The sequence below is a fragment of the Gallus gallus genome, chromosome Z (genome assembly GCF_016699485.2).
Source record: "Gallus gallus isolate bGalGal1 chromosome Z, bGalGal1.mat.broiler.GRCg7b, whole genome shotgun sequence".
Taxonomy (NCBI): domain Eukaryota; kingdom Metazoa; phylum Chordata; class Aves; order Galliformes; family Phasianidae; genus Gallus; species Gallus gallus.
Genome location: NC_052572.1, coordinates 38,663,164 through 38,688,688, shown reverse-complemented (window position 1 = coordinate 38,688,688; position 25,525 = coordinate 38,663,164). Strand labels below are relative to the sequence as shown.

Below are 25,525 nucleotides of genomic sequence, written 5' to 3'. Positions count from 1 at the left end.
CACCCTGATGTGAGAAACATGTCTAATTAATGAATTGGATTATGCAGAGAATTTAGACCATTTATCTTAATGACTTTTTTAGAATATAGAGGGATGGGACCAACAAATTTATGCTTAGCACGTACACACACATGCATTTTTCTGTTCCTTGTAGAAATCTCAGACTAATGTTACATAACCTCTGCTCCTGCATGGTCATCTATGCTTATGGAAAGAAGTGACAAGGTGTAAACCATAGCAAGATCAGCCCTTAGTTTTTCTTATTCTGTACCTAAGTTCTGCTTCATCTTATTCTTTCTCATCACTTAATATTCTTGACTGTAAAGTCTTTTTCTTGACGAAATCAAGGAAGTTCACGCGTCCTTAGACTGAGAAGAACTACCTTTGAAACAACACATGCTGATGGGATCAGCACTGTGATAATCTGGTGATGGTGATGACTGTATTACATAGATCAGAGTTGAAGCCTTGTGAGTTCTGGACCTCAGTGATAACAAGTTTTCATTTATTAAGCTCATGCTTGGCCTGAATTGTAAATCAGCATGGGTTCACCGATTCCATATTATCTGCACAAGTCTAGACAAGTGGGCAGGTGCAGCATCTTCCTGCTCATACATAAATAAATAAATAGGACTTGCTTGTCCTATCTTATCATTCAAGACTGGTAATGCCTCTGAAAAGTCACTGGAGTTCTGCTGGTCAAAAATTCAAATGCAGCAAGAACAGAGCAGGGTTCATATCAGAGTTAAACCTTGGTCAAATGCAGGAGACCTAAATTTCCAAAGAAAACTATTATATTATGGAACATAAGCACATGTCTCAAAGGTCTCCCTTTCAAAATCCAAGAGGGTTTTTTTCAAAAACCTATATCCAAAGAGATCACCAAGTGTAAATTTCTGGTGGCTCAAAGTTGAGTCCAAAGAAAATAGCAAGCAGCCAGTGCTGCTACCGGCACAAACATATCATAAGCTATGCCTTGACCTCCAGACCTAGGGCGTCCATAATGTCCTCAAACACTGCTCTAGAAAAGTTGCACAAAAAGGAAGAGGAACACGAACAGCATTATAATTCTGAAATCAATAACACATAACATTGTTTGTGCAGAAAAAATAACATGCACTAAATCACATAATACCTTGGGCCCAATCCATGGTGTTGTATGTGACTATTGATTTCCAAGGAGTTTATGCTGACATATTATTAGCTAAAAGCTAACAGAAAAGTTACTGGAAGTATCAGAGTTATACTGACGGTGGCACTGGAGACACCAACATGCTCTCATTTGTACTGATGTGAAAAGGACAAAGCCCTTGTTACAGATATGTTATAATTAGGTAGCTAAATATCATGTGAATACCAGGCTTTCTTACCAATAAAAGTAACAGACAAGAAAATCTTGTGTAATTTTACATGAATTGTCATCTCTGTCATTTGAAATGAGGCAAAGATAAATTAGGAAAAATAACAGCAGTAGGTTGTAAAGGGAAAAAAGTTTTGAGTCAAGGAAAACTGGGTCTGAATGCCAGGAATAATATCCTATCACTGATATCTGGTTAGTCTTGGCCCAGTCGCTTGAAGTAAGACTAAGCTAAGTTTGTCAGTATGATGATGGGAAAAAAAAATTGTACCATCAGGAAAATAAACATCTGCATTATCTATCATTTATAGGATTAGAAAAACAAGGTAGCAGCTCAGCAACCATGAACAAAAAAAAAAAAAGTTTGTACTGTGTGCTTGCTATTAGCACCAGTTTTGCAATAAGAAGATGCATCCAAAGTAGTAAGTTCAGAAAATAAGGGAGAAAAGTGAATAACCTTGATCAAAACCCACTTTAGTACCAAAATAGACACTGACTGACTTCAGTGACAGTTCTATTCATGCATCTCTGCTGCACCCATCCAAAACAGAAGAGTCCCAAAGCATGGACTGGTATAAAAGATCAGGGGTGATCAAGGATGACTAAGCCTGCCTCCATTATGAATGTGCTTATCTCCTCTCAGATTGGAAAAAGCTTATCTACTAGTTCACTGGAGAAGGAAAACAAAGAAACAAACAAACAAACAAAAGTACTATAATAGCAGGTCACCTTTAAAAAAAAGGAGACAAGATGTTTAACATAGTAATTTTTCATTTCTGACAGCAACAAGTGATATTGTAGTTAAAAAAAAATGCAAAAAAGCACAAGTTCTTGTTCCTCTAATATTCATTTAAAAGAAGAAATAAGCATTCATAGTTTCAGATAGAATAAAAAAGGTTGCCAAAAACACAGAGATGTGTTCAGTATATTCATCAGTGAATCTATTGTTTTAAATGGTCTTTCTTAGAGGTACTTAAATCAAAAAAAAGATATAAGCCATGTTGTCATTTAAAGTTTATTGCAGCAGCTTACCAGCAAGGAGGAAAAAAGATGTGGGAGAAGCAGGAAATATAGAGAGCAAAAGAGTAGAATTCTCAATCAATAAATATCCTATTTATAAGCACAGGGAGGTGCACAGTCCTAGTTTCAGTTTTCAAATCTAACTTAAGATTTATGTGAAAATTAGTATTTTTAGAACTCTGTATTAGTTTCTGCTTATACTATTGTATGTTTGCAAAAAATACATTGAATTCCATTTCTATGAAATAAACAGTGCTTGCTGGGTGTACATGAAAACATTTTAGAGATCATCATCTCTCTTAATAGAAATCTGTAGATATTCAAAGTAATTGCAGTTGATGGAAGTTCTTTTAAGTGATGCTGTTTTAGGTTGATTAACAAGTACAATCAGAAATGCTTGACAGAAAAATACAGTTGTATAGTTGTCAGAGAGAATGTGTGAATCCATTTGGATGAAAAAAATCCAAGAAAAAAGTTGAATTCTTCTGTTTCAAAGAGATTTCCAGGAAGGCTAAAAGATCAGCCATAGAATAAAAAATATTTTTATATTATGTGATCTGTCTACACATTTTTTTTCACCTGCATTGTAAAATTCAAACTCCATTTCTTCTTCCATAGCTCTTCTGACCTATGAAGTAACAGTTCTTTCCCAGAGCAAGGGCATTTCTGTAAACCAAGCATCTGGTTGGAAGGGCACTTCTGTAAACGTGGACCAACCATAAAATAAAGGAGTTTCCATACAAAAGTAGCTTTTACTAAAAATAGTATGGCCATTGCCCGCTTTTTAAGGACTGCTATTTTTTTTTCTGATTCTTTGTTCCATCCATTCATTAATCCGATGCAACACACAAGACATTGGAAGAAGTCCAGAGAATGAACTGAATGTGCAGTTTCTTGAGGAAGATATGACAAGATGAGAAAACTTGAGTTTTCCAGCACACCTTGGAGCAGAAACTTGCCAGCAGCTTTGTATTCTGTTGCTTCATGCATAGGTGGCATTGACAGTCATGATGTCTATTGTTTATTAAGTTGTGTCATTAAAAACATGGATGGTGCTCTACAAAATCAAAGGGCAGGAAACTTTCCCTACTTGTGCTTATCTGTTACATTAAGCAGGCAATAGTTCAAGTAAGACAGACAGCTGGTGAGAGAAGAGGTGATAGGAAGACTTACCGTTAACATTTGCTGGAGCAAAGAGATAAAGGCAAAGATTGAAACTCAGCATAGGGGTGAGATAACATTAGGTGTTGACAAGAACTAAGTCATAGCATTTTGAAGAAATAGGTATTACAGTACAGGACAGGCCTCAAAAGCTGTGGTACTGGAGCAATAAAGCAAAAACGGAAAGGCGATCAGACAAATCAAGACAAGAAGAGTCTGAAAAGTGTCTTTTTCTTCTGAAAGTGGAAAAGCATGAGCAAATGAGAGCCATTGAAGGAGAGGAGTAGTGATCAAGGAGAGGGAATTTGAAGGTAGAAAGATCAAAAGACGAGATGATCAGCAAAAGACAGGGGAGAAGAATTTTAGAGTGAAGCAGGTGTCTAATTTACATTAAAATTATCTCTAAATGCATGCCAAGGTCATGCCAGAAACTCTAAAATGCAGATGAAAGAAGAGGGATGTGCAAAGGGAGTGTGAGCACTCAAATCACCTAATTGTTTATTCAGAAAATGAGTCACCCAGTGGAAGTGTAGCAAACTGAAAATGTAAGGAAAGTCTTCGTGGTAAAAGCAGGAAATCAAGCTCATCCATTATCACAGTAAGTATCTACAGATAACCTATTTTTGACTCAAGATTTTCCAGACAGAAATATGTGCACATTTTCTATTTAACACTTCCACAGGAAGTTCAACCCATGGGAAAGCGTACATACCTACAGAATAAATAGTGACTGTGGTGCTCATTAAAGTTATCGGAGGACATGTCCAGACTTTCCAAACATACATATCTAACTAATCAACAATAGGAAACTCAGAAACATGTAGAACATCCAAAAAATTTCCTAAGATAGAATCGCCAGGAAGGAAGAAAAATACTTGCAGGAAAATTCATGCATAAATTTACCATTTATGCTGCCTGGCTATGATTTCCAAAGCTTTCCTGTCTATATATAGACTTGACTTTTCTTTGGACAATTATTTCATTACACATTTGGCAAATATTAAGTACCCCTGACAGCTATGAAGTGATCTTGGACTCTGAAAGGGAAGGTCACATTTTTAAGTGGCAGGTTTGAAATAGAACTATTTTTGAGACCCAAGCTTTCCTTTCCTGTTAACTGAAAAGCAGAAGAATTGCAGATAGAACGGACTTTATGTGAGAGAAGGTGCCTGAATGAAGGTGTACAATTAGAAATATTTTGGTTGACATAGTACAAATACATGCCAGAAAATGGTATTCCATAACCACAAACATACATTTCCATGCCCTTCCATGAGGAATGTAGACCAAGTGCCATTTCATTAGAGAAGTGGTAGGAGTTAATTTACATGCAAATCTTAAAATATACTAAAAATGTATGAGCAGCAGCAAAGAAGAACAAAGAGGAACAGGAATTACAAACCAACAGAGAGCAGATTAAAAAGAAATCTGTTTAAAAACAATTAAGAAATAGAAGTTCAGAATATGTGAGATTTAGAAATGATAAATCAAGAGAAATTTACTCCAAAAATTGTAATCCAAAAATTGTGATCCAAAAATCCAAAAATTTGAGTCATAATATTATTGAAAAACAAGGATTTTCTATAAGACATCTAGGGCACAAAATTGCTATCTTTGTACTTTCTCAGAGATATAAAAGAGTATCTTTAATTAAAAATGTTGTATTCTCAGTAAATTTGCCAGATATACATTCTGTAGAGTTTATTTAACTAGTCTCTAGAACACAGAGAATACTATTTAAAGCAAAGAGATTTGTATAAATAATATAGACATCAGTGATAGATAACAGGTAACGGGTATTCCCCATGGTCTCATCATTTTAACCTGCTCGATCAGTACTTGGTTGAACACAGCATAGTGATTGCTTTCCATTTCACTCAGCACAATTAACAAAGCAGATGTAAAAGGTAACTTTACAGTATGCAGCTCTTGATTTGCATCCTATTCAGTATGTTTTGAGGCCAGAATCTTGAGAGCCAACATCAGATCCCAACTTCATCCTTATCTGGTTTGCTGAGGACCTACTTGAACACTCTCTACCTTCTTCAATAAAGAAAATAGGCACCTTGCAAGCATATCAAAATCCTTCCTTACCATACATAAGTGAACAATACTAAAAGGACCAGTGTTCAGCTATTCTCTGTGCATACTTTCACAACATTTCTTTACCAAGTGAAATGTATTTATGAGAAGCTTGAACAGTTAATATTTTTATAATGTTATTTACATATAAATGTGTCCGTATCTAATTCAAGACCACAATTTAAAGCAAATTCTGTCTTTAACAGTTTTTGAATTTAAATGTCTCTAAGTTGGAGCTTCTCATTTCACTTTGAACAGGTTCAAGCTACAAAATTAGAGCAGCCTGTATAGAATTAATACTTGTTTAGAAGCCTAGTTAACTTAGGCAAGGGTATTCTGGTCAACCTTGAAGCAAGCTTTAGGAAGACGATTTTTAACCATCTGTACATTTTTTTTTCTAATTAAAAATGTTACTTATATTACCGTAAATTCATAGAAGTTGTGTTTTTAAGCCAGCAACAGGCATAGTCTTGTAAAAGTGGGCTTTCTGTGCTATGGAAAATGTTTCCTATCTTTGACTGTCCTGGAATCATTGTATTTACAGGAGAAAGTTATTCAAATTACCCTCCCACTTTGATCTACCACTTCCAGAGCAGAAAAACTTTTTCATTACACCCATCCCACCTACCCACCTTTCATTCAAGCGTCAAGGACATAGACCTGTACACTGGCACACCAACATGAGAATAAACCTATTCAGTCAGTGAATGATCAAATATCAGCACCAACTTAACCAAGAGGGGAATTTTTTATTAACTGAGAGACCAGATTTTACTATGGTTTTTAATCTTTGTGTGGCTATGCAGAAGAGATAAATGCAGTCTCTTCCTGATGTACTGAGGACTAGTTTGTCAGGTTAACAGGTGTAGGACAATTGAGCAAGGAGTAGAAATGCAACTTATCAGAGGACATATTGAAGAAAAAGCTCATTTTTCACAAATTATGGGCTTTTTATTGCTGGTAATGCAGAGAAGATTAAAGTGAAGTCTATATTTCAGAAATGGGAAGACCAAATGATTTAAAACCTTTTTAATAATGACCTGCTTTAGAGTGAAGAATCAATTTCTTTTACAGCTAGAATGTGTTAATACCACAGGAGTGAGGAATGTGAAACAAGGAGGGAAAGAAAGAATAGGTCAGATTCTTTCTTATGCCCATTTTTTGATATGACTAATTACAGAGGCTGCTGCCATTGTCCTTACGTTATTTTTTAAGAAAAATAATGATTAAAAAAAAAAAAAAAAAAAAAAAGGAAAAATGCCCAGGGTCTAGAAATCATTACTAAAAGAAATGTTTTACAAACTGCTTCTTTATTAACAATCTATAGGTAGTACATTTCTTACAGAAGAGTAATAAATTCCATAATACTGAAAATGTTCCCCAGTACAGTACCTTATATCTCCCTTTCCTAATGGCAGTACAGGCCAAAATTGTCAGTGCCCAAAGCTAGTTTATTTGATTCCTGTCTCAGTGCTGGTGATGCAGCAGTCCCATTTCTAAAGCTGCAATACGGTTCTTCACATTAAAGCACCTAGAATTTAACAAGTATATTACTCATTCCAGTCATTATTGAAGACAGAGACCAGATTCAGTCATCTCTGAGGCCTGTTGTGCTGCAAGATTCACCCCTTCAACCTCCACACTCATAACTGTGCCAGACACTTTCTGCAGATACTTTTGATCACAATGGATTTAGTGGATGCCTCTCATCAGGGAGAATCAGGCTGCGTTCATCCCAATGGCTGAACTAGTCTTAAACTCCTCAAAATTAAAGCATTCTAGATCTCATCTGCCAGTGCAAAAGGCCATATTCCAGAAAAGCAGAGTGGTAGGTATTATTCACTGCCTAATTCCCTAAACAGTGTTTCCTTCAGATTCCTCATGATTCTCACACTTACCTAGTCCCAATGGCTCTAATAAAATTAACCAATTTCCTGCAGTTGTTTCACATTACTTTTCATAATCCATTGTTTAACGAACTTATACCAGCTAGAAGGGGAACTCAAGCCGTATCCACAGAAGGCAACATAAAATAATCCTAGAAGACACCACAGCAGAGATCTCTATGGTACATAAAACCAGCCTTCCAAGGAGAAGAAATGCAGAAACAAGAACAATATTTCCACGGGAATATGGGTCACACCAGAAAGACAATCAGCTAGCAGAATCTTTGGCAGATCCACTGACCTTTATGCACAGTTCTAAGGGAGGACTGAGGTACATTTCAGATGTTGCTTTATGTTAAATAACCAATTTTGCAGGAACATAATACTGCTCCATTAACTTCCCTTCTTCTGCTTGCCACAGCAAAACAAATATATCAAAAATAATATATGAAAGCAACAGAAAACATCCTTAGAATATTGAAACGATTGGACTATCAGAAGAATACATTTGTCCCTGTAGTGGGTAAAGGAAGTAGGATTACAGTGGTTCCATTCATACAGGGCTTTACAAAAACCTTTACAGAGGTGTGACACTCCAAGAGGTTACTATTAGCCTAACCACAAACTCATACCTCTTTTCAGAAACTCTAAAAAAGCTGTTTCATCACCACACTAGAGCCAAAATGAGCATTAAGGACATATTAAATGATGTTCTTGGTAGGCAAAACAAAATCATGGCAAATATATGTTTCTATCTACTTTCTTTAGAGTTTACATTTCTAAAAAGTACTGTAAAATTAAAATTATTAAAATGAACATCTAAACCTCCAAATACCAACCATAAAGTTATCACAAGTGATGTGCAAATATCTTGCTAACTTGAAACAACTAGCAAGAGTGCAGAACTTCTGTAACTGAAAGGATAATGTTTATATGAAACAATTAAATCCTGTACGGGAATATTGCTCCCAAGGACAATGGTAGCTGCTTGTGAAGCCCAGAAGACAACTTCATATTGTTCAAAAGTTTATTATTCCTTCCAGAATACGGGGACTGTATTCTGCATGAACTTTAGCAGTGACAAATGGAGGTAAACATCCATAGAGAAGAAAGAAAACACAGTACATGAATTCCCAAGAGGTAAACTAGGAGACAGCCACATAAGCTATATTAAACTCATTACCTTCTAACAAAAACAGATGATGGCAATAGCATGCTTGATCATAATCACATGACAGTACTAAACTTTTTTGCTGTTTCACAGATTTATTTAAAGATGCTTCAATTTTACTTTTGTAGTTTTAGCCAGTACCTATCTTACCTTCAGTCATAAGTCCTCATGTCTATGAAGTTCAGCACAAGTGAAAGGAGAAAATATTGACAGAACCAAGAAGAAGTTGCCAATTGCACAGAATATGAATTATCTGCAGAAATAATATACTTTGAGTAAAATGAATTACCAAAATGTCACTAATTTCCAGTTTTCTCTAAGCAGTATGACATGCAATGACTGAGACGCTATAATGGATCTGCAGACAAGGCACACACCAAATAAATTCTATTGAAATATGATTAATTTTACTTATAAACTTCCATGCTCCTCCGCAGTCCATCACAAGCAGGAATTACACCCAAAACTATAACACATCATTGAGGATTTATTAGCCAGACACAAAGGAGCAGCAGGAGGAGAGAACAACATTGTACTGTGTTTCAGAACCTTAAGTTAGTTTGGATTTTGATTTACTTTGTCCACTAGGAGAACAAGACCTTCAACAATGGAAATCAGCAGACTTGCATTGATTTCAAGAGAGATTTGACTGCCTATGCCTCTAACACATGTGGCATAAAGCATGCAGACATGTTTAGAGAAAGTTTCCCAGGAAGATGAAGAATGGATTTTAAACTGCATACTGAACAATAAGGGCCTGCCCTCTCTTCCCGTTTTGTTCTTAAGACACCTGACAACTTGCACTACCAAACAGCTACACACCTCCAGGTGACCTTTATCACAGAGTCATAGAATCATAGAATGGCTTGGGTTGGAAGGGACCTCAAGGATCATCAAGCTCCAACCCCCCTGCTGCAGGCATTTAATGTCAAAAAATGTATCCTAGTCACAGCTGTATAATAGCGGACATATTCTTGGTTCCAATTTACATACTGTGTATTTTCCTGAAACTATCTAGTTGAGATACAGATTAATGTGTAATTAACATACACAAAATTGGTCTCTAATCTGTGAAGATAAGCTATAATCACTTTGATGGCAAATACAGGGATTGTTAAATAAAGGAAGAAATTTCTTGCACATGACCTGGTGCTGATTTTTCTTATTCTGTGAATATACCAACAATTTTATTTATTTTTTTTTCTGGACTGTCACATCACTTTCTTGAACGCCAGAGATCAAGAAAGAGGGGAAAGTTGCAATGAGAGGCAAAAATAATGGTGAAAAGAATGCAACTAAATACATAAGGGTAGAGAAAAGGGGACATAAAAACGTACAAAGGAGAGGGGCAAATAAAGACAAGTGCAAAGAAAACTCACTATGTTGGAAGGGTAGAAGAAAAAGAAGAAGACATTCAGTATAGCAATGCTTATGTACTAAATGTTATAGCTTTATCAATTCCCCAAAGTATACAAGCTCACTATGTGTATACAGCACTTAAAAAGTCACAAAAGGAAATAGAAAAGGAATTCAGTGCACTTGCTTTCTTGGATTTTTTAAGAGCAGATAAATGCTGCTAACAGAGTACTTTCCAATGTTTCAAAATGAATAAATAACACTCTTCCTGCCAGCTTTTTTATTGTGATGTCTGTCTCCTGACTTTTTAAATGCTTTCCTTAAAAATGTTTTCACACTTTTTTTACACTGAATGTTTTACAATTTTGCCTTCTTAAATTTCACCAGAGACTAGCAAATCAAGCCAAATCTCGCTGATTTGATAGCTGCTTCTACGCGGCCCAGTGGAACACAATGTGTTAGCATCGCTCTTCCTGAGAGGAGAGTTTATTAGCAAGCCCTCCCTCCCCCGCTTTTCCTGCAAGACAATGTGATTAGCAGCAGCGGCAAGGAAGCTGTCGGCAGGTGGCTGGAGAGAGATGTAAGGTGCCACTTGGCTTTCTTAGCTTGTGACCCTCACTCACATGACAATGAAAACAAAACCACATCTTTGACACAATATAATTAGGACCCTTGCATTTCACTAGGTCAGGGAAAGAGACAAAAGAACAATACTTGTTTTGCAGCCTCAGTAATTAGTCCTGGAGGATTTCTCCAACTGCTACTGTTGGCAAAGAGAGCCTAGGAAAAGAGCCACCACTCTTCCTGTACATGCCGACTGCGGAGTCTGCTTCCTGCTTGAAATTCAAATGAGCACAGCTCTGACCTTTACTGTCACATTTTTTATTTCACAGACAGTTTACAAGGCCTCTCCACCATGCAGGTCATGTTTTAGTTTAAACAGAAATACTCTCGTAGGTGTTAGATGCTAGTTAATGATTACACTGAAATCATTCTAATTAGGCTCTGTTGTTACATGCTGCCCTTTGGGGCAGCTGCTGTTGTCACATAAAGTATTTTGTAGAAAAATAATTGGCCTGAGATCTTCTTTCCCCTATGTTTTTCCTTTTTACATTATTGATCTATTCTGTTCTTGATCATCAGAAATAGTGCGCATAACTTTTGGCAATGGCTGCTTCCAACCACCCTATGGTTCAAACAGCAGGGAGGCAGAAAGACTTAAGAACAGCATGACATTTCTGAAATTTATTAACTGTGGTCAGAGGAGGGAAATGTGCATTATGGTTTTTTTTCAAGCACACTATCCTGCCATTTCCCTAAGAGCTTGGCTCGTAGTGTACCCAGGTGAGGTTTGCAGACAGGGGAGGCACTGCTATGCTTCACGCACCAGTGGGAAGATGGGATTAGAAGCAAATTTGAGTCTAATGAAGAACTGAAAAACAGAATAGAGGTGAGTACAGCAAGCAGTGAGGGAAGAAATGCAAAGCTCTCATTTCAACTTTTTACTTTTGGCAAGGGACATTAACATCGTATGTTGGAATGCTAGAAGGGTATCTCAGCTGTTTTTTTCTCTCTCTAATGTCCTCTTTTGAAGGAGGTGTAATGGAAATGCCACTAGTCCTGTACAGCTTACATTCTTTAAATAGGAAGAGTTTTTGGATAATGGAAAAAAAATAAAAAAAGAAAAGAAAAGAAAAAGAAATCTCAAACCTGAATTGCAGAAACTGAAATTATCATATTATAAGAGTAACACTTGAGCTTTAAGAAGTCCAAAATTAGTCAGCCTTAAAAAAAAAAAAAAACAGTTAAAGTCTCTGAAAATGTTTGATGCCCTTTCAAGGTAAGCGTAGGTACTATTTTTGCATTGATCATGCTTTCTGTCCTCTCCTTCTTTCTGAAATGCTCTTTTTTTTTTTTTTTTTTTTTTTTTGAGAGGGAGGGCTGTGGCTGTAAGCAAAATATTGCCAATTTAGGCTGTGGGAATGTCCTGTTTCTGACTATATTACATACTGCAAAGATATCAGGACAAATTCTGTAGTATTTTTAAAGAAAATTCTTTATAATTCATTTATTTCATATATATATATATATTCATATATAGAGGAAGAAATTTCCAATTTGCACTGCAGCTGTAGGGTAGAATTGGTCCGTCACCTGCCAGCATTGTCTACTACCACTACCAACTTACAGCCATGGCAATACATCACTAATACCTTTATCGCTGCCTAAATGAAGCATCAATAATTCAATTCCCATTTATAAAAACAGGAAATTATTCATGCCATCAACACTCACCATCAATAACAGAAGTAAACCTAACTATCTCATTATCCAATTGCAATGTGTGCAAACAGAACTGCCCATTGTTGACAATAAATATTTGATAAGGGAGGAAACAGGAAGGATAAACCAAGGATGTATGAAGTGGCTGCTTTATAGTTACCACAAGAATTGACCCAGATGGCAATGGTTTACCCTGTTTATACCTCAACTTATTTTCTTTTCATCTCAACAAGAAACTGATACCAGCTGGGCTGGGTGTCAACCATGGATGTAAACCATCTGTTCTCTTCCTGTCTTTGTTTATGGTATTAAGTCCAGCTAAATGCTGAAGTTCCTATCAATTTCTGTAATTCCCATGTTGCTGCTGTTGTTGCTGTTTTAAATAAGCAGCCAACTGATTACTGTAGGGATCAATTAACAATTTAAAATATTTATTTTTTTAAAGGTGCTTGAGCATGATATGATTTCTGTAGACTCCGTTTTTAAGGTTACCAGTGAAAACTAACCAAATGTCTATTTCTATACAATGGAGTTAGGCTAAGTGTAGTATTCTTTGTGTAACAATTATAAGATTTAGCAAGAAATTAGGCTCCAGCAGTTGGAAACAGCAACTAGCACTGAATTTGGATATCCAGGACCCAAGAGCCAGCTTCTCTCCCTGTCACAAGATGCTTTAAGTTCAATCATCTCCATCTGAATATTCACCATCAGTTCACTCAGAAGATGATAGATTCTAGCAACATATCACATTTTATTACTGATCTAGAAAAACCTGGTTGCTCTTATAGGTATACTCTGACGAGATACCCAGCTAGCACAATTTTTGAGGACAGGAGGTAGTTCTTCCACAGCAGGCAATAGTATGTCTTAAGTGAGATCAAGATGCATCACTCACATGGCTGAACTATAACGTAGTCTAAGTGAAGCCAGATTTGCTCCTAGGGTATGACACCAGCCCACACCTCCAAGAGCCTCAGATGCTGTCTTGTGCCAAAAGCTTCCAAACCCATAGAAAAATCTGGGAATCTTAAAGTTGAGCCCGAATTCTTCACCTCACAGGTATCAAGAGAACTTTGAAAAAGGGAGAAGACGGGAAAGAAGTGCCACTGGTAAATTCTTTTTCTTTTCTTTTTTTTTTCTTTTTTTCTTTTTTTTCCTTAAGAAACAAACAATCAAAGAAAAAGAAAGAAACGAAGAAAGAAGATTTCTAGTATTCATTTTGCAGGCAATAAAGTGATGCTGTTTCCAGAGGAGCACTGCAAGGTCAGTGTCTGGCTGTTCCATGTGAAGCCTAGATAACTCTTACAGAAGAGGTCACCCTGACCTAGGGAACTGTAGTTTGCCCTGTAAAACAGCTGGGAGCAACTGTAATAACACATCTTAGGTATGTGTGTGCTGTCCACCAAACACATGCTCTGGATGGTGTTATTGTGCTGATAAAACTGTTTACTAAAGGAACAATCCAAACATTTAAACATAATTCATTTATTAAATATTCATTTGTCTAAAAAAATTCCATTATAAAGTAGTAAATAAAATAAAAACAAATAATTGAATGCAAATAAAACAGCAAATGATAAAAGCAAAATAAAGAAGGACAAATTCCAGCTTGTTTCTGTGGGGTGGGGGAAAAGGGAAAATATAAACCATACCCATAGTGGCCCACATGCCATCTCAAAAAGCAAATCAGACAGCATTCTTCGCCATTCTTGATAACTCACCTATAACAGAGCCTAAATGAAATACAAGCAGCACATGTTGTTTCTGTACTGTCTAGGTACAATGGGAGCCAGTGCTGGGTGAAATCACCTCTGAGAGAAGTCAGCCACACCTTTCACTTACAAAAAACTGCTCCACAAGCATTCCAGTCTGCACAAGTACAGCTATTAGACTATTAGTTAGCTATTAGACTAGATTTTAGGAAGAAATTCTTTTCTGTGAGGGTGGTGAGACACTGGAACAGGTTGCCCAGTGAGATTGTGGATGCTTCCTCCCTGGAAGCATTCAAGGCCAGACTGGATGTGGCTTTGAGCAATCTGGTCAAGAGGGAGGTGTCCCTGCCTGTAGCAGGATGGTTGGAACTAGATGACCTTAAAAATTCCTTCCAACACAAACCATTCCATGATTCACTCTATTGGTCACAGCTTGATACAGAAGAGCTTTAAGTTTCTTTTTCTTTCCTCTCACCTAATTCCAGCCCCTTTTCACTTTGCTAATGAATAGGGGCACCTTTTTTCAATCTCATCTTGAAAGATGAAAAATTAATTTATGAGAGCATGAGTGTTTAGGGCCCTTCAGATCATTCCTGGGAATAAATAAATGAGGAAAAGTGGGAACTGAAAACAAGAGATTGGTCAAGAGGGGACAACAGAAGAGAACACGAGGTGAAATACGAATTTCAAAAATAAATGAAATATTCATATTTCTCTAATGTTTATTATAAGTTTCAAATATGTTAAGTGTGATAGGAATATGCGCTAGACACCTCAACAGAAAGTAGGACAGAACTGCATGAGCTGACATTAAAGCACTGACCACCACTAGAAATACGCTATCATATAACTTTTAATTTTATTTAAAATCAAAATTTTAGAATATGAAATTCAAAAATCCAAAATCAATATTTTTATTCTCTCCTTTTCTTCCTCTTCTATCTATTCTTTCCTTTATTTTCAGTCTTTTCTGGATGTAGATTATTGTTAATCTCTTTGGTTAGCACCAATTTCATTAGCTCAAACCTGTCCTGGCCACCAGCTCCTCATATATCTTTCTTCCTTTCCACTCTGACAAAGACAAGCACTGACTTAGACAGCCTTGGCAAGTTGCTAATGCTGTGGATTAGTGTGTTCTGCTTTCAGTGAAATCGGGTTCTCTGCCCTTTGGGGATAGCACAGCCATCAAGTTTAATTTAATTTTCTGATAGTTTAGCAGTCATGTCCATCCTCCTGCAGACAACTGAGAATGAAACGCCCTTTTGACAACACTCTTTGGCACATTCCAGGAAAGGACATGTATATGATTTCATATGAGAGAGATGAAGTCTGAGGCTATCAAACACCTAGATGGTACGACTAAATCAAACATCAAAGTGACTGATCTCAAATATAACTGGATATGTGCTTGATACACTTTACAGTGTTTCTTTTTATTATTTTCCATTTTGGCCTCATTCTACAGGACAATTTAATTCACATTTGTCCAGAAGTAAAATTGGTACTTTTTATCTTTCTTAAATGTAAATGTACAGTAAAGCTAAAGGAAATTAATTATATCATCTGAATGTGAGAGAGGGGGGAGGTGAAAGGTGGGGAAAGAAATTGAGAGAGAGGAATTCTAATTTAGGGACCTATTGCTATGCCATTTCCCCCAGTCAATTCTGTAAGTCTACCTACACGTCAAAGAGTTGGTTCAGGATAAACAAAAGAACTGTCCAGGTTTCTTTTCATAACTGGTTAGATTAATGCTCTCTCCTTTTCTCCCTCCATCTGCAGATGAGTTACAATTCAATCTGTGCAAAGACTAGGAAAGAAGGGAGTTGATGTAAAAAAAAAAAAAAAAAACTGAGCTGCTAAAGCAAAAAAATTTTACAGCTTAAAGACCTCTTTCACAAGTGGATGACCAGTATGGCAAAATAACTGAGGCAATATTTTATGGTAACAGTGAAATCTTCTGCAAATGAACTGAGGTTCTCTGACCACACTTTTTTTGTCTCAGAAAATCTTTGTACTCTTTTCCCTGAAATGCACATTCAAGCAGTGACTTTCTCCATATAAACACACAAATTTCCCCCACATCAAAATACACTATTAATACTGATTAATAAAAAAGCAAATACAACATTGTTACCCACAAGGAGTTTCTTCAACACTCTCTACGCATGACCACCTGATAAAAACATGCCAGACATGATGTGACACAAAATTACATGGAAGTGGTAGTTCTGAACAGTTTCTGGACTTCTACAACTTACAAGAGAAGTATTGACTATAGCAGGTTGATTTAATCGACTTTCAAACCAAATGCACTGAAGTCAGAGGTAATACAGTCAGTGACCTCAGTAAACTTGGGTTGAGACTCTATAAACAAAGCTAAGGGAATCCAGTCTAAAAAATTGAATGTTTTTGGAGATATAGCATCAAGGACCAAGAGTAAAGACTACATAAATAGCAGTCTTTGATCTACAGGGGAAGAAAAAACTAAAGAATTAATAAACAAATAAACAGCCAGAGACAAAAATCAGAGGTACTATCACAATAAATCTCTGCATGCAGATTATCCTAACAAAACAAAAAAAAAAAAAAAAAGGGAAAGGGAAAGGGAAAGGGAAAGGGAAAGGGAAAGGGAAAGGGAAAGGGAAAGGGAAAGGGAAAGGGAAAGGGAAAGGGAAAGGGAAAGGAAAAGGGAAAGGAAAAGGAAAAGGAAAAGGAAAAGGAAAAGGAAAAGGAAAAGGAAAAGGAAAAGGAAAAGGAAAAGGAAAAGGAAAAGGAAAAGGAAAAGGAAAAGGAGCTTTCAGGGGAAGAGTCATGGAGTAAAGCATCTGCTTACTAGTAAAAATGACAGAAGTAAAAGCCTAAGATTCAGATAGAAAATGGATTTCTGTGCTGTGAATCTGACTTCTCCTCTAGGAAGTACTAGGAAATAATGAAAAATCAGCACTTGAAAATAGTTACTGTGTATGTGTAAATAAAAAGAAGACAAAAAACATTTGTTAACCCAAACTCTCCTCTTCATGCACTTCAAAGCTTTCTGTTGAATACCACAGTGGTTTGGTGGTGTGACAGCTGAACCCAGACACAGAAGATGTAGGAGATCACCATCGACTACTGCTGTCCCTCTCCAGTGAAATAGAGGGGGCTGCTATCCCGTTAAAATTCCAATTTCTTGGAGCCACGGGCTGCACAGGTTGGACTGTGAGAGGTTCTGGGTTTGGTGGGTCAGATTTGCTGTGATATGTACTTCCCAGCTGATGGTGACGGGGGAGGGCTGAGATAAGGTGTTGGAGTGTCCCCTGGCACAAAAATTTGATGCCCAATTAGGTTTAGAAATAGTGACAAAGAGTTGATGCCCAATTAGGTTTAGATAAAGCTCTTCTCTGTAAACCTCAATTACCTGTGATGCCTTATGACATTCAGCGTTTACAAAGTATAATTACACAATAGTGTCTGACATTTAACGTCTATGGATAATTTAAAAGACTTCACTTCAAAAGGGCTGCTCATGAGCAACAGTAATCACTTCAATTAGCTTGGCACCATTACAATGTAACAAGACCATTTGACTGCCTATTAGAACCAGCCAAGCTCTTCAAGTGTGTTAATTTAGCAGTCATTGCTAATTTCTGGGCTTTGCTACATTTGCATAGGAAAACACAGTCCTGTTAGCCAGAAAGGGAGTTTCGTTCCTGCAGCAACTTCCTATTCTTAGTGAGGTTTTTGTAATGTTTTTGTTTTCAGCCAGAAACATATTTCAAACAGTGAACTATTGAGAGAAATGTTTCTGTTTCATCTAGGGATTTTTTCAGAATCTAGGTCCCAATTATTAATATAGTTTCCAAACGTTTTAAAGCTGCTCAAGATAAAACAGATCCATATGATAAATAATAACAATAATAATAATAATAATAATAATAAAGATTTTCCATCCCTACCATTTCTGGTTTATGCAGTATTCAAGAATTTGTCCAGAGGGTCTATCAGATTTCTTAGGGTTTTTCCCAGAGCTCATGGAGTTTTCTGTAAAAATTAAAGGCAAGTCAGGGTTCTCATCATGGATTATTGGAGCCAGGAATAGACAGAGTATTACATCATCAGTGTCATATCTTTCTTTTCAAGTAATGCTTAATATATTGTAGGATATTCTGCACAAGCAGTAGACCTCCGTAAAGGGAAAGAGTTCTCTAGGGACCAGTCATAACATCTTAGTTATTCCCTTTAAACTCCTGGGACAAATCGGAAGACTAAAGTGCAAAGAAATCAGGATTATTTGTGCCTGCAACTGAGATTATGTAAACTAGGTTGACTACTGGCTACCAGTAAGAGCTAAAGCTTCAAATCCTATAAAGCTGTAGTTCCCAAATAGAAAGACTAACACTAAAAAAAAAAAAAAAAAAAAAAAAAAAAAAAAAAAAAAAAAAAAACAGTATCAAGGCTAACCCTCCTTGTAAACAATCTTAGCATAAATGTGACAAATGTGGCAATGCACATGAATATTGAACCACCTTTTTATTACTCAAAAGACTTTCAGCAGGTGGTCAGCATGTGCTACCCTGCCATTAACTCAAGCATGTCTTGTCTGTGACTTAAGGGAAACTTCATAATGTCATCACTGTCTTCAGTTGCAGTGATGCTAGATTTTTTAAACACCACTGGATAGAATGCTATAAATGTGGCCTTTGCCTATAATTCTTAGTATTTCTTCAAAACTAGAGGTGCACAAGGTATCAAGAAACAAATCCCTAAAATTAGGAAGATTCTGACAAAAGGACAGCTGAAGCATCCCAGATCACCTAGGCCTATGGGTGAATCGCTAGCTTTACCCTGAGGACAGAAGTCCTACAAAACAAATTTATACCACATAAATATCACTGAAATCTGCTCAGCTGAAAAGCCTTGGGGGATTAGAGTGGATAGCAAGCTGAATACAAGTCAAAAATGTGGTCTCATCACACAAGAAGGCAAGTCTCATGGCATGTTACATTAGCAACTCGGCAAGAAGATGAAGGAAAATTATTATATATGTATATATCTATACATATCTTTGGCATTGCTAAAGTTGCACCTGGGGTAGAGCATTCATTCTTGGCACTATTCTCTGTATTGTAAATCCACACAAGGATTTTTTTTTTTTTTTTAATCACAAAGATTAACATTGAAACAACCACTAAATCTCTCAGGTGTGTTCCTCCAGTCAGAAGTGCATATAAAAATGATTTTCTCATGAGACTTTCTGAAATTCCTGCCTCAATCTACTGTGTATAACGACAAAGTTTTCTCTTCCTTTACCCAATAGGAGTTAGGAAGATTGCCAAAGTCACATATGAAGAGTCACTTAATTTCCACAGGCTTCCAGTGAAAGGTTGCCTCTAACCACTTTCATGCATCCATAGGAATTCCTTACAGTCAGATGGGTATCAAAGGGAATCACACTGCTTTTGAGTTAAAGGCTTGGTTACTTGAAAGTTGTATAACTGAAAGGCACAAAGGGAGGTTTCTTTTAAAAACTGAGGTGAGGTCACAGTCCTGATCACATGCTCTCATCCATATCATAGCACACAAATGAGAGAAAGAATTGTTTAATATTGCTTTGGAGTGGTCAGATGGGGAATACAGAGAGAATTTAGTGGGAAAAAAAAAAAAAAGTTACGTACCATTTTCCCTTCAAAATAGTTGTTCAAACAGTATAATTGAGTTGGGTGTGTTTCTATGTTTCAAGAAACTAATATTAATTTCTATCTTATTTTCAGGTATACCATAAAATTTTAACAGGGATACCAAAGGCATTACAGTTGTAGAATACAATACATGAAATGCACACAAGTTTGCAGAAATACAAAATCTTTACATTTTCCTAAAAATAGTAGATACCAGCAACTTCTGGGACCAGTCTTAATACAGCATATTAACATAAGCTTCACACAACACTACACATTAATCAAGAAATTCCTTCCATATGAAGGAAGTTTTGTGATATACCAGAGCTAAAGGAGTACTTTCTCTTTGGTATTTTGCCTTCGGCATGTAAAATATGCAAGCACAGAAAAAGGGAACACAGCTGGGTCCCAAATGATTCCTTCACCGATTGCCTGATAAATTCATAAACCCAACATGCAAGGAGATCCAAGACTACAATAAATTAGAAAAGATTACACCTCTTATGAAACCTAAGACTAAAGAGAAGAAAAAGAAATGCAACAGATAATTTCTTCCAGTTCTCCAGCGTAACAAACATAGCTTGCACGAATTACAGGACCTGCTCTGAAAATTACCACAGCCACTGGATTCCAGATCAAATTTTCCTCTCTCCACTTCCTTTTTAATACTCTTTTGCAAAGTAATGTAACTCTGTGGCAGAAAATTTGGATTTTTTTTTTTAAGAGATAGTAGTTCTACTGTGTCTTTCACAGGAAGAAATCAAAGCAATATATTTTTCTTCACTTATTTTGTTTCCAAAAGAAAGGAGTGTGGTAGAAATAATTACATACACAACCAAGAAACAAGACCAGTGAATGTCTAAGGAGGAAAGAAAATATCAGTGTAAAACTGATAGATCAGCAAAATTTTTATGAGAAAAGGGCATCTGACATATCTGTTCAATATTGGAAATCTTCTTTAATTTACACACTATAACAACTCTCACAAACTTGCATCTTTTATAAGAGACAAGGCTCATCAGGACAGCATTTTACAAATTCCTCTACAGCCCTTCTGGCATGTATGTCCACTTATTTCTTACAATAAACCTGCCAGTTTATGATTGCTCTTTTCAGCACAATTTTCATGGAGTCATATGCTCATCTTAAGGTCATGCTCATTGCACTCCCCTAAGGTAATTTGTTTGGCGTGGATGGGGCCTCTCCTATTCTTGTGGTCTTTTTATTCACGTGGCCAGAACCTAATCTCGTCTACATAGCAATTTTCTCATTCTACTGTAATTTCCATTCTGACTTCTCAAAGCTCTCTGCAGACTTCATGAACTTATGCCACCTTACCCCTTATTGGCCTTCAGAAGTGGGGAGATAGTGACAGCCAGACTGAGCATCCCGCCTGCAGCTGCACAATAAGCCTGAAAGAGAAGCAAGAAATGAGCCTGGATCAAAATATCTTATGCTTTATTGAACACAATGGAGGAGGTTTTGATGAATCTCTGTATGCATGAACTTTTTACTTCCAGCTCACTCCATAGGTGAAAGTGGTTCACTGGCTATTATTTTCAAAGGTTTATGTGTCTATAAAAGACATGACAAAAGACCAGAGAGATGGGCAGCAAAGGGAACAAGAAAGCCAAATCATTAGACACAGTCGCAACAGCAATTGTAATGTAACCCTGCAAAAACAGGATTTGGGGCTGAACAATGGCTAGAAAGGTGACAAAGCCGTAAGTAAAGAAATTGCCTCCTGCTGTTCAGTTCCTACTGCACTGAGGGAAACAGGACTTCTATTTTCTTTTCAAATACAGACAACTATGACAAAAATACCTGTTTCTGTCTTAGGTTTCTCCCATTAGTGTTTTTCCCAAAGTCTGAGCTTAACTACCCCGAAAGCAGCCACACTCTAATGTAAATCATTATATTATTAAATATTATGGGACAAGACAAACTCTTCTCTCATATTTTCATAGGATAATTTTCATAGAAGAATGATTTGGGGAGACTGACATCTCAACTTAAATGAATCACCTTTTCACTATTAGTCTCTACAGACAGTTATTACTGTCTTTAACTTTTTCATCTCCTTTCTCCAGTCATTCCACCATACATTACCAGACTTCTCCATCTCAGAGTCCCAGCCCTTCTCTTCAGGACTTTTCATGACTTTGCCATCTCAGGAAACCTTTCTGTTTCTTTTCTCTACTGTATTCCTTGCCAAGACAACATACCCTTCAACTCATCTCAGAGAAGGATGTGGTGGTCTTCAACAATCCAGATAAGAAGGACATTATCACATTTTTTTTTCTCCCATCCCAAGGAAAGAGACAATACAAAACACATTTTCCTTTCTTTTCTTTCATTCCACTCCCAGGTAGTGATGGTGTCATTTCCTTACACAGTTGGTGTGTGAACAGAGGCTGTGTTCCAAACCAAAACCCCGGCCTCTGGCCGACCTCAAGCACTGCCTTTTCACGCAACATAAGCTGGTATTATATTCATTCCTCCCACACAGCTGAAAGACACCAAAATGTTCAAGAGTTCCTGAATCACAGCAGAAACATTGCTGCGAAAGACACAGCCATAATTTGTATGCTGAACAACCTAAGCCATCCCCAATACAGAGATCAAGAGAAGCATGTTAGGCAATTGGCACTGGCTGATTGATTGCTGTGGGGTCACATTTAACAGCTGACTGATCTGATAACGCGTGACCTTTTGCTTCCATAAAACCCCCACCAGGAATATTGAAGGTGAACAGTACTGCTAAACCCAATTTTCTACGTCTCCATAGGTACGTTCTGTATACAGTTTAAGGTAACTCAGCGACAAGCCATGTGGAAGATTTCACCACCATCCTCCCATCTGGAGTCCAAACTACATGACTACAAAATTAGCTAAGTGCTAAACAAAACCTCTCAACCTGGTAATAGCCAGTGTTAATTTACTGACTCCCACTCTGTTAAAGCCTTTTCAGCAGCAGGCTGGAGAGAAAAACAGTCTTGTTCTTGCCTGCAGGGGTGTTTTGATCAGCTGAAACTTTATCTACACTGACAAGGCAGTAGTGAGCAAGTGTCAGAGCATTTTTATTCAGATCACCACCACACCTTAGGAGTGCTTCTTATAACTCTTGGGGCTAAAAAAAAGGGGGGGGAAGGGGGGGGAACAACCTCAAAATTTGGTAATAATAACTAAAAAAAAAAACCAAGCACTAGTCTGACTCCTTACCTAATTTTAGCAATGGCTAAATATCCAACAGCCAGGATATAATGCTATATGACCCAAAATAATATGACCTCTGCCCTCTCAAAAGAGAAAAACCTAAGTCAAAGGCCTTGTGCATGTCTTTGAAGGAGTATAAAGGGTATAGTGCTTGTCTGTAAGAGCCAGAGGGAGATCCAATCCAAAAAAAGAAATAGGCAAGCAACGAATAAAATATATATGAAGAGAATCGATTTAATTTAATCACTATAAGTAAGTTGTAAAATCACTTCATCACTTCATGTCACATGAAATATTTAACAGTTTCCCCAGCCCTCTCCTGTTCTTTCAGCTGAGGTGACACAGAGCATCTTTGTCAGCAGAGATGCCATCTGTCCACAGCTGATCAGCTCATCCCTGATGTGGGTCAGCATGCCCTCATAAAACAGAGGGGAAAATGAAAAATAAATGCACTGTTTTTACACCAAACAAACTTGGACCACGTTTTATGAGGAAAGACACAGATGTTCCAGAAAGAGGTACAAAAATGAGGAGAAGTGATTTAAAAGCAGCCAGCAAAAACCTGTGGGACAGAAGACCCTACCATAAACATAAATTTCGACATCTCCTGTTGAAAGGATTGGAAATTAAGTCAGTGCAAAACTGACTTAATAAAATTGGCTTAATTTTGTCGCAGAAAGAAAGCACTGTAAGAGCAAATCAGAACTTCATAATATTGCTGTTCTTTACAGCACACCTTACTGAGGAAAAAAGCAGCACATAACAGGCTCATTTTTACTTTACAGACTTCACTTGAGACAGTGAAATTCAAAGACCAACCACTTAACTAAAAATCCTGCAATGTGCGTCATTAAAGCATCAACAAGACATGACCCTCTGGTCCAGTACATGTTAAACGTGTAGTGCAGTGTATGATATTAGGTTATGTCTCACTACATAAACTGCTGCACATAAGGTGGGGATATTTTAGGGGATTTCAAATCCCTTAACAGGTGGGCATTGCTGAAGTTTAAGTCCCAGATGATATAAATACATCCAATATTTGATTGCACTGTTCTCTAAACATGGATAAACTGGTTAAAAAGAACATACTGCACAGTAAGACCTAACATATGATTATTCCAAAAATTTCAAAAGCCTCAAACAAGGAGAAGTTGAACTCTTTTACTCTAATAAAACCACTCCTCCCTGTAAATATCTAATATATAATCACAGCTGGGATCCATTCCAGCTGTCATGCTAAGAGATTGACATTTCACGGGTTAATGCACATACTTTTTAGAATATGGCAAAGGTAAAGAATCATAAAGGTCTAAACTTACCAAACAGATAATATAAATACTTAGTAGAACAGATTGCTGTTCAAAATGATACTATTTGTAAAGTTGCATTAACACTAGCCATCCCTGAGGTAAGTTTCTTTCTAAAACCCCTGCCCTCCTCGCAGCTTTCTTGTCCTACTCTCCAGCTTCAAAAATCTATGATCATGTATTTTTCTAGTAGCTATTACCAAAGGCAAGACCAGTGCATTAAGCATCAGTGATAACGGTCTGTACAGAGCAGCTGGTGGTCCTACTTAAGAAATGCTCAGATACCAGCAATCTCATGCTAGGCTCATTAAGTGGCAACTGAAATTCAGTGTTGATAAGCACAAGATGGAAACTTTCAAGGAAAAACACCTTGTATGTACATACACCCACACATAGCGAGGGACTCCACGTTCACTCTGAAAAGATCTTGGACTCATTCTGGATGGTTTGCTTAAAATGTCAGTTCAAAGGTAAGAATCAAAAGTGCTGGAAACCAGGTCAGTGTCAAGCTCCTGGCATCCAACTGAATGACAAGAATTTAACAGTTTGTTTTCAGGAAGAAAACAAAATCTTACAGCCTGATGGCAGTGCTCCCACTCAAAGCCAGAAGACCAATTCGTTTGAGGCCTATGTTTTCCTCATGGGTCAGAACTCATGGTCCATATAAGCTATTGTTCTGCTTCTGGCTCTTAGCATTGCACAGATGTGTATGGCTTATTCTTTAGTTGCTTGATATTGGAACTGGGAAGATCTTAGTTTAATAATTCTTCTGAAGTGTTCGTTATCATTAGCTGCAGCAATTCTGAACATTCCTGCTAGCTACCAGTGCCCGACCCTTTTTGTGACTCATACAAACTTTTGTTTCAACATCATCTAATTGCAGAGTTTGCGATTTTAATTAATGTGGTACGAAAAGACATTTCCTTCCCTTTGTTCCTAACACACAGTAGAATTCAACTTTAATGAATCTGATCTCCATCTGCATTTACTAACACACCAGTTTTTGCCTCCATTTCCAAATACATATTTCTAACATCGGTCTCAGTCTTGTGGATTTCAAATCCAATTCATTTCAATTCAACAATTTTTAGTCAAGAGACCTGAAAGATTTTCAGTGCCAATTCCATTTTTTACCAGTCAAATACTGCCAAAAGAAAGACCAATGGACTCAAGACACTGGTTTATCCCATTGATTTTTCCCATTTTTTTCCTTTCCCACAGCTTCACCCTGTCCACAAATCAATAATTAAGAGTTCAATGAAAGTGATGTTCTTCTAGAGTAAAGTTTATTGACTGCAGAACAGCTTATTCCAG

The 25,525-nt window shown here is 37.0% G+C and overlaps 1 long non-coding RNA gene across 1 annotated transcript in view; it reads right to left on the bottom strand.

The window, feature by feature from the left end:
* Nucleotides 1–25,525, bottom strand: part of LOC112530624 — a 151,038-nt gene that overhangs the window by 97,185 nt on the left and 28,328 nt on the right. Inside the window, exons 2-3 of the long non-coding RNA XR_003072392.3 lie at nt 21,024–21,097; nt 17,964–18,048 (exon numbers count right to left, since the gene is read on the bottom strand). This is a non-coding gene — a long non-coding RNA (uncharacterized LOC112530624). The remainder of the gene's footprint in view (nt 1–17,963; nt 18,049–21,023; nt 21,098–25,525) is intronic.